The sequence below is a fragment of the Dasypus novemcinctus genome, chromosome 10 (genome assembly GCF_030445035.2).
Source record: "Dasypus novemcinctus isolate mDasNov1 chromosome 10, mDasNov1.1.hap2, whole genome shotgun sequence".
NCBI classification, from domain to species: domain Eukaryota; kingdom Metazoa; phylum Chordata; class Mammalia; order Cingulata; family Dasypodidae; genus Dasypus; species Dasypus novemcinctus.
In genome coordinates, this window is record NC_080682.1 from 36,399,069 (window position 1) to 36,413,387 (window position 14,319).

Here is a 14,319-nt window from a genome sequence, read left to right on the forward strand (position 1 = left end):
AAGGGTATTTATTTGGGGTAGGAACTTACAGATACCAGTCCACATAGCATAATTTACTTCCCTTACCAAAGACTATTTTAACATGTTGGAGCAAGATGGCTGCCAACAGATGTGAGGGTTCAGGCTTCCTGAAATCCTCCCTTCCAGGGTCTTGTTTATCTCTGGGTTCAAGGTTCCTTTCTTTCTGGGGCTGGCTTCTCTTTCCTCTGTGAGATTACTTGCCAAGGCTCCAGCTTAAGTCTTCAGCATCAAATTCCAACATCAACCCCCCCACCCCCACCCCCACCCCCACCCCCGACTCTGTTCTTTGCCACTCCTTTTATCTGTGAGCCCCCACCCACCAAGGGGTGGGGTCTCAATGCCCTAATGATGTGGCCTAATCAAAGCCCTAACCATAACTTAATCATGCCCATGTTCATACCAGTTTACAAACATAATCCAAAATCTGTTTTTGAATTCTTTACTAAGTGAAACTGCTATAGCAATCAAGAAAAAAATATCATCCATACAGTTGTTGCAATGAGATGAATTTGTTACTTATTTCCCCATTTTACTATAGCTTACTTTTCTTTCTTTTTACTTAATACCCAATTAATTTTGTCTTTAAATGTGGTTAGATATTTTTTTAGATTGCCCAAGGGCTTTCAATGCAAAGTATCAGAAATGTGTTGGTTTTTATAAAGGGAATTTATTTGCAGTAAAAGTTACAATTCCAAGGTAGCCAAGAAAAGTTCAAATTTATGTGCCATTAGAGGTACTTTCTCACCAAAGTTAGCTACCATATGTTGAAACAAAGTGGCTGCAAAGATCTGCCAAGGTTCGAGCTCAATTGTAGGAAACTAGGCATAGGACTTGTCTCTTTTTGAGTTGCTCCATGGGCCCAACCTCTGGAGGCTTTGTGCTTAAGCTGTTCCTCTAGTCCTCTCTCACTAGGGTAGGATCGAAACTGGCACCTTCCCTTTCCTGTTTGTGTCTCAACCTGAGTCATGCCTCACTGACATAATCCAATCCAAAATCCTAATTGATCATATCAAGTAATCTAATCAAAACACCCTCAACAGATTTTAATACAAGCAGAAGGATCACACCCTCAGGAATAGATTAGTTTAAAAACATAATCTTTCTCATTGGGATTCATAAAATAATCTCAAACTGCCACAGATAAGTTATTATTTAATTTCCAATTTAGATATAATAACTAGTATTTCTCCAAGTATATATTATTAAAATAATTGAGAATCTATAATGTGCCAGATACTAGGCTATGAGCTAGGGCTACAATATTTAATAAAACAAAAAAAATTTAAAAGGTCTTGCTTGTATACACCTTATATTCTTGTAAAATATAATAAATAAAGCAATGACTTTCAAAAGTAGTTACAGTCTGTAGTAAATTCTGTAAAGAAAACAGAGTGCTATGCCAGAAAATAAGAGGAAGACTTTTACATAGCAGTAAGGCAGGCAGAGAAAGCTTCTTATAAAGATTATATTAAGGTAAAATTCAGAGGGTGAGATAGTGTTATCATGGGAAGTATGGTTACATGTTAAAGGACCAAATTTGAAAAGAGTTTGGCAAGTTTGAGACAGTGAAAGATCAGTGTACTGGGGATTAAATAGGAAAGGGACAGAATAGAATAAGCTGAAGTTTAAAAGATGAAAATGAAACAAATGCTGAGTGCAAGTACAGACCTTGGTAAGGAATTTGGATTGTATTAAACATCCTTTTAAAGGGAGAGTAAATTAAAAAAAAAAAATTGTAATTGAGGAGGATTTCATTTGACCAAACATCTCAATATCAACGTGGAAGAACTGTTTGAGAATTGGTAACAAATCATATGCTATACTCTTCTAGTCTCAGAAGGTTAAAGACTATTCTAAACTTGTCTTTCTAACTCAGCATTAAGCAAAATGCCTAACACTGCAGGTGTTTTGTAAAAATTACATGAATATATCAATGTTACTCTTGATAGCATCAACTGTGATACTTTTCCTACTCTCCAACTTCCTTGGCATTCTTTATGTCTGCCATTTTGCTCTATATATAGGACAAAAAGAAATGGTTCTGTAGAAATAAAAATGCTACCTAAGAGCAAATCATACACGTTTTCATACATGAACTGTAGTGAACATTAGAGGTATATGAATACTAAAATTGTTCTGAAAGCATCCCACCCATTTAGTTTCCTAATGTGTGAATCCATTTTCCAAACACAAAGACAAAGAAAGTACAGTTCCCAGTCTGCTGCTAAGGAACAGACATGACTTGGGTTATGCCAAAAAGGTACATCTGTGCAAATCTTTGGGTTGGAAATTTGTGATATGAGCCTTGATACTGATTGGGGCTCAACAGAACCCAGGGTCTTTCTAAAATCAGGGAAGAAGGTAGGAGCTTTCCTCTTTGGTCAGTGGCAGCACAGCTGTGGTGTCAGCAGCAGCAACTTGTTGAGCAGGACAGTCATGTAAGGTGGGCTTCTGAATGTGGTGCCCTGTGGCTAAATCTATTTTCACCCTAGGGTTCATATTTTTGTGAAAAAAGACTTACATTACATAAATGTTACATAAAAAATATAGAAGAATTCCCATGTACCCTACCACTTCCTACTCCCACACTTTTCCCCATTAACAACATCTTTCATAATGTGATACATTTATTAAAACTGTTGAACACATATTGACACATTGTTACTAATAATGGTCTGTTGTTTACAATATAGTTACAATATAGTTTACACTTTGCACCATGCAACTTTATGCTTTGATAACATGTACAAGGTGCTTGTGTTCATCATTGTAATGTCATACAGGACTATTTCAATGTCCCCAAAATGCACCATTTCTTCCCTCTCCCTCCCCTAAGAACCTTTGGTGGCCACTGCCCTTTATATCAGTGATACAAGTTCTTCCACTGCAAGAATAGTAAGTCTACTTTAGTCCATATTTGCATAAGGGAGGGGGTCCTTATGTTTGTTCATTCTCCATTCAAGAAGATTTTGAGATGGTGATGCCCACTCTGTTTCTGACTGAGAGGGGGTTTACATCCCATGGGGTAAGTGGATATAACTGTCTTGCTTGCAGTTGTAGATTTTCTGTTTTTTGGGATGGGTGTTGTCCAGCATCATCTTTTTGCTAGTTGTCCTGGGAGTGTCCAGTGAAATGGAGAGTAGGTGTTATACCCCTGGTGAGATTCAGGGCTCAATCAGCTTATGAACAGACTGAAGATTTAAGTCTCTGTGACATAGATTTAACAAGTACAGTGCTAATTATAGGTTCACATAAAAGAGGCAGAAGAGCCATGTGTAGGGAAATTATAAATGAGCCTAACTCTGTTACATTGGGGAACAAGTATACCAAAATATGGCCCACTAACAGTATCAAGTTCCTGAGCTTGTCTGTCCTGCCTATGGTATCTAGATGTTTCTAGAGCCCTCAGAATCTCTGCTGTTTGAAGCACAATTTACTGTGACAGTCGAAGAGATCCTCCTGAGACTTGCATTAACATAACTTCTGGAATGATCTCCTGACTAAATTTGAAAATGCTTAACCATAAAAACACATTTGTCTTTAATATTTTGACATTTTGGTAAAGGTCTTTTATCAAATGCATGGCTATCTGGTGCTTGGTAGCAATCCCTCTTTGCCAGGAAGCCTCATTCCCAGGAGCCATGTCCCAGGTCATGGATTGAGTGGGGGGAAGTAGTGAGTTTATATGTTGAACTTTGCTTAGAAAAAGTCCACATTTGAGCAACAAGGTGGTGTTCAGGAGTAACTCTTAGATGATATATATTACTAGGCTAAGTGTCAATCTCACAAGAAGAAGGTTAATAAGTACAACCATCAATATCAAGGGCCTGGTGTAATAGTCTGTCCTCCTAGACACTGCTCAGAGAGAGATTTGAGTCTCTTGGATGTACACCTACCAACTCCAGCACCAATAATTGGTTCAAATAAAAGGGACAGAAGAGGCATGTATAGAGAAGTCACATCTGAGTCCAACTCTGTCACACTTGGGAGTACAAACTCCAAAGTAGAGCCCACTGGCAAGGCACAAAATGCTGGAGTTATCTTCCAAGCCCATGCACCTGGATGTCTCTGGAGCCCTCAGGTGCCCTGATATTGGGGTAGTAACTACTTTGGCTGTCTATAAGATCCTGCTGAGATGTGCATAAGCATTACATTTCTGATGACCTCCCAACTCACTTTGAAATCTCTTAGCCATATAAACTCATTTGTCTTTACCTTTCCCACTTTTATTCAAGTTTCTCCAGTTTCATCACCTGTTGGAGCTTGGTAGTAACCCCTCAGTGCCAGGGAGGCTCATCCCTGGGACTCATGTCCCATGCTAAGGGGAAGATAACAAATTTATATGCTGAGTTTGGCTTAGAGAGAGGCCATATTTGAGCAACATGGAGGCTTTCAAGAGGTAACACTTAGACTGCCTAAAAGAGTAGGCTAAGTTGCAAATACAAGGGCAAAGGCTTATAAACCTGGTTGTCAATATCCAGGGCCCATTAATGGACCATCATTCTTCACTAGTCATTGCCCCTCTACTTGGGTGATTATTGCTGTTCCATTAAAGAATGTGGCAGAGACCCAGGATGTGACTTCAGTGTTCTTTCAGTTGTTGTGTGAATTTCTACCCACTGTGGCAATGCCCCATGAATATCTGAACATATTTATCTATTTATTTTTTTAAAGATTTATTTATTTATTTCCCCTCCTCCCCCCACCCTGGTTGTCTGTTCCCTGTGTCTGTTTGCTGTGTCTTCTTCTTTGTCCGCCTCTGTTGTTGTCAACAGCATGGGAATCTGTGTCTCTTTTTGTTGTGTCATCTTGTTGTGTCAGCTCTCCATGTGAGCGGCACCATTCCTGGGCAGGCTGCACTTTCTTTTGCGCTGGGCGGCTCTCTTTATGGGGCGCACTCCTTGCGCATGGGGCTTCACTACATGGCGGATACCCCTGTTTGGCATGGCACTCCTTGAGCTCATCAGCACTGTGCATGGGCCAGCTCCACACAGGTCAAGAAGGCCTGGGGTTTGAACCGTGGACCTCCCATGTGGTAGACGGACGTCCTAACCACTGGGCCAAGTCCGCTGCCTGAACATATTTATATACCTTATATATATCTCCAGGTAAATGTCCTCCCATGTATCCCCCTTCACTGACACCCAACATCAATGATCCTCCCCTGCTCTAGTTGTAATCCTTCTGGGATCCAAAACTTCTTAAAAAATGAAGCCATTAATATTGCCAAATTCAATTAATTTGAAGATGAAATAATAATGATAGGTTTAAACATATGCAATGAAGTGCATAATAAGTTAGAAAAACTAAAACAAAAAAATTTGAGGTATTAAAAAATGAAAAAAATATAATTTTAAATTGTTTGATATTTTTCTTTTCATCACTGTAATAAATGTTGTCCTGTATGGTCAGGGGAATATTCTCATATTTCTTCCCCAGTGTCTTACTTTTTTCCATTTTATCTTCAAAGAAATTTTAGTGTACTGTAAAGTCACATACAGAATATGAGACTCCCATATACCCAACATCCTCCCTTTATTCCCCTTCCCTATTAATAACCTTTTTACAAGTGGATGATACATTGTTTACAACAGATGTATAAATATTGAAACATAGCTACTAATCATGTCAATGATTTACATTATGGTTTACATTTAAATCATACACTTTCATAAATTTTTGATGAAATTTAACATTCTCTGTATTCATCATTGCAAGATCATGTAGAACACTTCTAGTGTCCTCTATATATCTCCTTTTCTATCTATTCTATTCCTCCCTCCCCTTCCCCTTGAGGTCCACAGTGACCACCAGTTGTTGCTCCTTGAATGACAAGATTCATAGATAATTGCAACAAAACTGAGGGTTTGACACACTAGTCTGTCCTCCCATATTAGGAACTGTCCATGCTCTGGAGAGATACCCTCCCTCTGAGAATATATCAGGCCTCCCCAGTATGGTAGTCCAGCTCCTTCCCACTCATTATTTGGGTCTCCCCCCACTGATACAACACACTATGTCAAAATGACCACTGACACATTCTCTAGAAGACTGCACAAGGTGAGACCTTTCCCAAATACCCCCCATTCAATACCTTAAATCAGTAACCCTTCCTTGTCATATTGCCAATAGAATCTCAACATTGTAGTTTCAACCATGTACCCACCAATCCCCAGTGTTCACCTGCTCCCTCCCCATCCTTCCCCCCAGTTTCATGGACTTTCCAAGTGATCCTCCCCACCTTACCCCTGTCACACTTGCCCCAATTGACACCCCTCTTATATCCATACACAACACAACTACTCACTTTTACCATATCATAAATTTTGCCAATATGTGCATTGGCTCCCAACCTTCTTCTCCATTTCTGTTTCCTGTAAACCTATCTTCCAGACTCTTGCTCTCTGAATCAGCTTGATTTTCTTAATTCATATCAGAAAGGTCATGTAATATTTGTCCTTCAATGCTCGGATTGCTTCACTCAACATAAGGTCCTCATGATTCATCCATGTTATCCTGTGTGTTAGAAGTATATTCCTTCTTATAGCTGAGTAATATTCCATTATGTACATACCACATTTTGTTTATCTATTCATCTGTTGATGGGCTTTTGGATTGATTCCAACTTATGGCAATAATGAATAGTGCCACTATGAACACTGGTATGCATATATATTGTTCGTGTCCTTGCTTTCAATTATTCTGGATATATATCTTTCAATGGAATTGCTGAATCATATATCAGATCTATAGTTACTTTTTTGAGAAACAGCCAAACTGTCCTCCACAATAGCTGGATCATTCTAAATACCCACCAGCGGTGGATGAGGGGTCCCATTCTTCCACATCCTCTCCAACACTTGTAGTCCTCTGATTTTTCAATGACTTCCAGGCTAATGGGTGTAAGTTGGTATCTTACTGGAGTTTTTTTTTAATTGATTTTGTAATAATATTACATTAAAAATATATATATATGAGGTCCCATTCAACCCCACCACCCCCACCCCACCTCTCCCCCCCCCAGCAACACTCATTCCCATCATCATGACACATCCATTGCATTTGGTAAGTACATCTTTGGGCACCTCTGCACCTCATGGTTACTGGAGTTTTGATTTTCATTTCCCTAATAGCTAGTGAGTTGAGTATCTTTTCATGTGCTTTTTAGCCATTTGTATTTCTTCTTTAGAGAAATGTCTGTTCAAATTATAGCTATGAATTTCCCTCTCAGCACAGCTCATCTGATAGGTTTTGATATGTTATATTGTCATTTTGATTCATTTCAAGGTAGTTACTGATTTTTTTTTTAAATTGCCTCCTTGACACACTGTTTGTCTAAGTATGTGTTGTTTAACTTCCATATCTTTGTACCTAATGTGGTTCTCTGGCTCTTCTTAATTTCCAGTTTTATTCCATTGTGGTCTGAAAAATGATTTTTTAATAATTTCAATCATTCTGAGTTCATTGAAAAAAATTTTTTGTGGCCTAGCAAATGGTCTATCTTGGAGAATAATTCATGTGCACATGAGAAATTTGTATATTCCACTTAATTTGGGTGTAGTGTTCTGTATATACCTATTAGGTCCAGATCATCTGATTTATAACTCAAAGTCTTTGTTTCTTTATTGATTCACTTTTGAGATGTTCTGTCTAATGATGAAAATTGTGTATTACAGTACCCCAATATAATTTTACAGCATCTATCGTTCCAATTAGTTTTTCCAGAGTTTGCCTCATGTATTTAGATGCATGATGGTTAGGTGCATAAATGTTTAGGATTGTTCTTTCCTCTTGAAAGATTACCCCTTTTAATAATACACAGTGGCCTTCTTTGTCTCTTGCAATAGTTTTGCATCTAATGCCTATTTATCTGATATTAGTATAACTATTTCTGCCCCTCTTTGCTTACTGTTTGCTTGTAAGGTTGTTTTCCAACCATTCATTATCAACCTCCTTGCATCCCTGAGTTTAAAGTAGGTTTCTAGTAGACCGTATATAGGTGGGTCATATTTCCTTACCCCTTCTGTTGATCTGTGTGCCTTTACTAGTGAATTTAATCCATTAACTTTCATTGTTATTACTCTCAAGGAGTTACTTACATTAGAAATATTTTCCTGGGGTTTAGGTATGTCATATGCGATTTTTATTTCTCTTTTTGCCTTTTCAGTTGTTACACTCACCTGCAACTTTCTCCTGTTTTTTTTTTTTTTTTTTTTTTTTCCCAACCTGCAGAACTCCCTTTAGTATTTCTTGAAGTGCAGGTTTCGTATTGGCATACACTCTTAATTTCTGTTTATCTGTGGATATTTTAAATTCTCCCTTATTTTTTAATGCCAGCTTTGTTTGATAGAGAATTCTTGGCTGGAATTTTTTTTTTCTTTTAATATCTTATCTATGTCCTACTACTCCCTTCTTGCCTCCATAGTTTCAGATGAGAAATCAGCACTTAATCTTATCGAGTTTCCCTTCTATGTGAGGGTTCCTTTTTTCTTGCTGCCTTCAGTATTTTCTCTTTGTCTTGAGCATTAGACAGTTTGACAAGTATATGTCTTGAGTAGGCCTGTTGGGGTTTATACTATTTGGAGTGTGCTATGCTTCCAGAACATGTACATACATCTTCAACAGCATTGGAAATTTTTCAGCCACTATTTCCTCCAACACTCCTTCTGTCCCCTTTCCCTTCTCTTCCTCTGCTGGGATGCCTACAATGTGTATGTTTGTATATTTTGAGTTGTCTTTTAAATCTCTAATTCCCTGCTTGATTTTTTCTATTTTTTTTTAATCTATCTGTTCTACTACCTGTTTGATTTCTTTCTCACTAATTCTTTCCTCTATCTTTTCAAATCTGCTGTTATGTGCTGAGAGTATTTTTAACTTCTTGGATTGTGTCATTCACCATCATCATATTCGTTATCATTTTATGTATGTGTACAATTTCTTCAGTATGTTTTCCCAGTGTCTTCTTAATATTCTTAAGCTCTTCCTCAACCTCATTAAGTTTGTCCATGTTATGTTTGAACAGCTTTGATTAGTTTTTCAATGCTCTGCATCTCCTCCTGGTTTTCAGTTTGTTCATTGGACTGGGCCATGTCTTCCTGTTTCTTGGTATGGCTTGTAGATTTTTGTTGCTCTCTGGTCATCTTTTTATCTTGATGGGTTTATCAGCTTCTTTCTCTACTCTAGGGTTTTATTTAGCTTCTGTTTTTGTGTGGATGTTAACTTTTCTATTTGACATTTTGTTCTTCCAGTTCTATTTCTTTGCTGTTTCCTATGTTCCCTTGAAGGTAATAGATTAGAACAAGAGAAAATGAAAGACATAAGAAAAGAAAAGTATAATAGTAATAATAATACAATTTAGAAGAGGAACTGTATAAAATCTAGGAAAATGAAAATTTATCTCATATATGCAGTGTAGGGTAATAGGAATAAGAAAGTGGAGTACCTACAATGAAATGGGAAACAAAATAGAGGAAAATCTATGGAATGAATTCAAAGGTCAGAGTGGTGAGGAGAGAGGGAAAGAGAAAAGAAATGACAAAAGAAAACAGTTAATAAAAGAAAGAAAACAGAATAGACAAGATAGAAATTTAAAAAAAAAAAAGAAAAATTGAAGACTAAGCAAAGTGGAAGATAGAAAAATGAAGGAAGGTAAAGAGATAGTTTTGGTAGACAAAATCTGTATACACAGAAAAGGAGAAATCAAAGAAGAGGAAACACTGCAAACAAGAAACAAGCCAGCAGCACCTAATTTAAAAAGGAGGGGGTGGGAGAAAGATGAAAGAAAAACAAGAAAATAAAAACAAACACAGAAGCATGAGTCCACCAGAAACTACATAAGAACAGCCTTCCCTCTTAGTCCCCTGTGGAGCTTCTCAGACTGCTAGTGTTATCAGTCAATTACTCTGCAGCCTTCCCTCTGCAGGTTTTGTAGTGAGTTTCAGTGAGTAAACTAAATTAATTTTTTTAAAGTAATCCTTTTTTTTAGGAAAAATAAGAGACCCAAGATAAGGTAATACAATAGTAATGTTTATGTTTTCCCTGTCCTAAATTATCAGCTGGATGTTTGATATTCTGGTGGATCACCACTCTAAGAGGAGCCAGGAATGGAATTAAGGACCTCATATATTCAACATGGAAACTCCTCACTGAGCTAAACTTTCTCTTTGGGTCAGTCAGCTCTACAGAAAGCTGTCCAGTCACTTTCCCTTAGGCAGATTTGACTCTTTGTAGTTGGATAGATTCCTACTGTTTAGTAGTCTGACTCTGTCCCCTTTCTATTTTCATTGCTTTCTCTTCCAGGGCCTCAGAATACAGCAGCCTTTGTAAAGGAATCTCTCCTCACCTCTCCTGGTCAGGTTGAGTTACCCTTAGAAATTCAAATGAGAACTAGGTGATTGAACTCACTGAAGAAAAATGACTCTCAATCCTCTTCCAGATCTTCCCCTCCTCCCAGGGGACCCTAAATAAGCTCTGGGAAGTTATTTTTTTTTTTAATTAAGTTTTTTTCTTTCTTTTTTTTTCTTTCCTTTTTTTTTTAAAATGTTACATTTAAAAAATATAAGAGGTCCCCATATACTCCCCACTTCCCTCACACCACTCCTCCCACATCAACAACCACTTCATCATGATGGCACATTCATTGCATTTGGTGAATACATTTTGGAGTACTGCTGTACCACATGGGTAATGGTTTATATTGTAGTTTACACTCTCCCCCAGTCCACCCAGTGGGCCATGGCAGGACATACAATGTCCAGCATCTGTCCCTGCAGTACCACCTACCACCCAGGACAACTCCAAGTCCTGAAAATGCCCCCACATCATATCTCTTCTTCCTTCTCCTTACCCTCAGCAGCTACTGTGGCCACTTTCTCCACATCAGTGCTACTAAGGGAGGATCCTACTATCATCCTCCCTTAGGGAAGTTGATATTTTGATAGTTTTCAGCACAGGACTAGTCAACTGCCTCACTCTTCCCTCTCCCAGGCCAAGTTTCTCTATTCCAGGGAAGTTAGGTAAATCAGGCTGCCTCAGCAGATTCTGCTCTCCCCCTTCCTGGTGTCACCTCGAGTCAGCTGATATGCTCCTCAGTGCTCAAAGGGGCTCCAGTAACCAAACCCACATAAAGGAAACCTTTCTTCATCCTTTGCCAGAAACCTCCCACTCTTGGAGAATTCTCCCTCCTGCTGGGTGGCCAACAGGAGTTTGGTTTTGGGGTCCACATAGGCTTTGCATTGAGGGTGGGGCTTAGCCATTCTTCAGTTTCTAGCCTCAGCAGCAAAAAATTCAGTGTTGTTTTACCTTGAGTGATTTATCTGTTTTGTCCAATGCTTTCCAGATCAATGCCCTGAAGCCTCCTGCTCTCTTGGTTCCCAAAACAGCACACTCAGACAGGATCTTGCCCCCACTCAGCCCATTGGTTTACTGCCCAAGAATCAGCAAACTCTAGAACACATCACTATTGTTATCATCCTGTTCTTCTGATGCCACAAAGAGCACTACTTGTAATTTTTTCCACTTATCCTTTCCCTCGTTGATAAGTTGGTTTCCCTACTGCAGCATCCCAGATTAAGTGCCTTCCAGCAATGAAGCTACAATCTGCAAATCATGCTACTTGTTAGGGATCCTCCAATAACTGATAATTTAGAGAGGCTCATTCATCTATCCAGTTAGGTAACTCCTCAGGGACATCTAATGAATGTTCCAAGACACAAAAGCAATCTGTTTTTTAGCTCCCCCTTTCACATGTTCTTGGATTTGCATTCTAAGGGAACTTTTCTATTAATGTGATAAAATCCAGGATATAAAGATATTTCAGATATCAAAACAATGAGATTTTGTTTGGTGATTTCTGCAGTTTCAATTAAGGTCCAATAACAAGAAGGCAATCACCTCTTAAATGATTTGTGCTTTTTAGATGGGTCAGGTCACATTCCCAGTGCAAAAATCCAGTGGTCACCACTAGATGGCAGTGCAAGCTGCCCTCTTAAGAAGGCATTTTTCAGAAAACGCAATATTTTACCTAATGTCTCTTTTTTAGAAATAAAGAAGCATCTTTCAGAAGAACTCCAGCAATTTTCTCTCTTGTCTCATTGGCTAGAATTGTGTCACATGCATATCTTTAAAATAGCCACTGAAAAGGGGAATAGAATTACAATAATTGTTTTAGAATAATCCAGATTCACACCTATGAATTTGGCATGAAATTTTTCCCTCAAGTAAATGAACATCTGACATCAGGGGAAAAAAGGAATTCTGATAGAAGATCGGTGAGAAACTAACAGTATTTGGCAAACCCAACATACCTCTATTGATTAATCTCTCTCTCCCCCTCTCTGCTTCCCACCCTTCCCCTACCTCTGACCCCTCTTCTCCCCCTTTCCTCCTCATCTCTTTCTACTAGAATTTTCCCACTGAATTCTAAACATGATCACGTTTCTCCCATACTAAAAAAATAAATAAATAATTCACACTCATTTCCATCTCTACCTCTAGTGACTAATTGGATCCTTCTAATAACAATTGGCAGTCCTCAATTTTGTAGAAGAAACCAAGGCACTGAAAAGTTGAATAACTTGCTTAAAATCTTGACCTGAAGAAGAAACAAAAAATAATGGGTCTTTATTCCTGACACTTATCACATCTAACCCAGACAGTCTTATGTAATAGCTATCATTATCATCCTCTGTGTAACAGAGGTAGAAATTGAGGCATAAAGAGACTGAGGGCAGTGACTTGGCCCAATGTTTAGGGCTTCCGTCTACCACATGGGAGGTTCGCGGTTCAAAACCCGGGCCTCCTTGACGCGTGTGGAGCTGGCCCATGCACAGTGCTGATGCGCGCAAGGAGTGCCGTGCCACGCAGGGGTGTCCCCCGCATAGGGAAGCTCCACACGCAAGGAGTGTGCCCTGTAAGGAGAGCCCCAGTGCGAAAGAAAGTGCAGCCTGCCCAGGAATGATGCCACACACACGGAGAGCTGACACAACAAGATAACACAACAAAAAGAAACACAGATTCCCATGCCGCTGACAACAACAGAAGCGGACAAAGAACATGCAGCAAATAGACACAGAGAACAGACAACTGGGGTGGGGGGGGGGGGAGAGAGAGAAATAAATAAATAAATAAATAAATAGATCTTAAAAAAGAGAGAGAGAGAGAGAAAGACTGAGAAACCTACCAAAAGTCACATATGAAGTACAAAGTCAGCCCTCAGAGGTACAGTTTATTGTCCACCAAAGATTTTACACTTAGGCATATCAGAGTTTTAATATTAGTGAGTGCTTTCTCCAGTCTCCATGTGTCCTCAGGCCATCAACAGTGGAATTGCAGCTATTCAATGACTTGGGTGCTTTCATGGTTTATCTTGCTCTAATCCTCCAGGTAATAAACGTTAGGAGCAATTCAACTCCTTGTGCTCAAGGAATAGCCATTCAATTATTTCCCTATTGTCAGACATAAAAATATTAGTAAGTACAGACTCTGAGGATTCTGAGACTTGAAGACCACATCAGAATAACCAGTCACAGATTACGGATGCTGTTGTTTCAGGCTTCCAACCCCATTTGGATCCAGACTTGAAGGGACCAAAGGAGCTTTCTCTACGTTGAACATAGGCTTTCTAAGAAAAATATTTAATGTAGGTGATTTGAGGGACCTGCTGCAACAAGGAATCTATCCAAGTTGTTGAGTTCATGCTGCTTATACCTACCTTTTCTGCTTTAAATAGTTTTGTATTTTGGTACTTTACACCAAGTTAGAGTTCTGATCAAGTGACTTATATAATATATTCCACTTGCTCACCAAGAAAGCAAGAATGGTAATTGTATAAGAAGGGACTTTAAAGAGAGTTCCCTCCATTGCTTAGTTATCCCACATAAATTTCTATTGAATCATAATGATTTGGAAGTTTTCTGATGAAAAGCAGTCCTAATATAAGCTGGGAGGCTTGTGCCCTACACAGGATTAAGCCTTTAGAGCAAAGGTAAACTCACTCCATGAACTCAGAATTATTTAGGAAGTCTCTCTTAGTAATTATTCTCAAGTCATTAATTGAGGAAAAGAAACACTTCACTAAATGTAAAAATGGATGATCTTGAAAAGAAGCAGTGAATGATTGGTCAGTGATTGCTACAAATAAGATGCCTTATCATGAAATGAAACTGTTACTTCTTTTCCAAATGCGTTCAGAGAGGTAAGTGTAGCAAGTGTCTTCATTTATAGTTGATTTCTCACAATGTGACACTGGGGTCTTCAATTTACAGGTAAGTTATATTTAAACATGTGTTTCTACTATCA